The following is a 1934-nucleotide window of genomic DNA, read 5'->3' as shown; positions in this document are numbered from 1 at the left end:
TTTTTATATATATATTATTATTTTATTCCATTTCTATATTTAATTATTCTTAATATTTTCATTATTATTCATTTAAAAATAAATAACATACATTATATCCTATCATACCAATTATAAATTCATCTACACTATAACTAAACAATTCTAATATAATAATTATAAATGATCATTTTAACTTAATACATATATTTTAATTTTATAATAACTCATTATTTTCATCATAACATATATTCACCACTTAATTATTTTTATATAACTTCATTTAATATTCCTAAATCATATATTATACAATCATTTATTATACTACTAATATATATTTATATATAATCTTATAATACTCTATACTTTTAATAATTAACTAATATCATATTCATTATATCTTAACTAATACTATTACAATTACATATTATTTATACTATATTCTAATCATTATCAAATTATCTTTTTTAATTATCATTAACTCTCTTATAATCTTTTATTAAAATCATTATATATATTATAATATATAATTCTATCAATCTAAATTACTATATATATTACATATCCTATTAATAATATATATTTCTCTAATTATTTATATATATATATAATAATATATTCATATCAACAAAACATTATTATTATATCTTATATTTACTTATAATATATTATATATATAATTATAATATATTATTATATATTTTAAACATTATTATATTATTATTATATTTATCATAATATATATAATTTAACTATCAATAATTCTACATATACAATCTTAAATAATTTTATCAATATATAATTCTATAAATATAAATCATTAATTTAATACAATTACTTAACTAATTAACCTTAATATATCTATAATTTATCAAATATAATAATTATATTAACATAATCTTTATAATCTATCATAATATAATTCAATAACTATATAATACCTAATATTCTATTTCCATATAATTCTAATTTTCAATATTAATATATCAATAAAAATTAATATAATTATCTATTCTATTCATAATAATAATTCTATTATAATATATCATTTAATATTATCATATATACCTTTGCTAGCCAATTGGGGGACATTTGTGCTATGAGATATGCGATCCACTGTAACAATGACACCACATTTCTATTCGGGCCCAGTAGCCAACAACAGATTTATTTATTTTAATATTCGCTTCTCCGAAATCGTGCCTATGTCTCTCTCGAAAATAGGTCTTCATCTATCCGGTAGATCAGGGGTGGGTCAACATTTTCGGCCAAAGCGCCACATGAGATTTATGAACCATTGATCGGGCCACTTGAATGTTGATGACGTTTTTCAGTCGTCCGTTAGGAGCGATCCGGATTAGGTCACGGTCAAAACAAGAATTATGTGACGACGCATTGAAATTGATAACAATTATGTCATAAAAGCTCAGGGTGCAGGTGTGCATTATTGTCCTATCCGCACAAAGCGAATCTTTGCGAAACTTTGGCCAATATATAGTTGGACTCAATTCTGCAAATTGGAAGACAATAAATCGTGAGAAGTGCTAAGAAATATTTCAATACTTAGTCATCAACATCTCAAATATCATGGACAGGCCAATCAAATTTTGGTGGGCCTGGCAAGTTCATTATATATTACCTGGAAATTAATTTTTTTGATAATATTATTAATTTTGAGAATTACCTCGCGGGCCACGGGTTGGCCGCCCTGCGACAGAATCTACTGTTTTCTTTTCTCTCTTCTCTCCCTAACACGCGAAGACGCTTTTAATTCAGATATTGATGAATGCTTATGCGGAGCGAACGGGAAATGTGAGTTTGATTTGTCGAATCCATATGGCGACAGGAAGATATGCAATTTCTTCATTTAGATTTCTCGACGAAAAGTGTTTCCGATGTCTGTCGAACCAGGCTTTGTAATACCTATTACGAGCGTTTGTAACGGGAGTTTGTAG

At 24.9% G+C, this 1934-nt stretch overlaps 1 protein-coding gene across 3 annotated transcripts in view; it reads left to right on the top strand.

The window, feature by feature from the left end:
- Positions 1-1934, top strand: part of LOC145447095 (uncharacterized) — a 97900-nt gene that overhangs the window by 66584 nt on the left and 29382 nt on the right. The gene's annotated exons all lie outside the window — the stretch shown is intronic.

Source organism: Botryllus schlosseri, chromosome 1, assembly GCF_051294905.1.
Source record: "Botryllus schlosseri isolate E-star chromosome 1, Bs_hap1, whole genome shotgun sequence".
Classification (NCBI taxonomy): domain Eukaryota; kingdom Metazoa; phylum Chordata; class Ascidiacea; order Stolidobranchia; family Styelidae; genus Botryllus; species Botryllus schlosseri.
The sequence above is the reverse complement of the archived record's forward strand: the minus strand, read 5'-3'. Positions and strand labels throughout refer to the sequence as shown.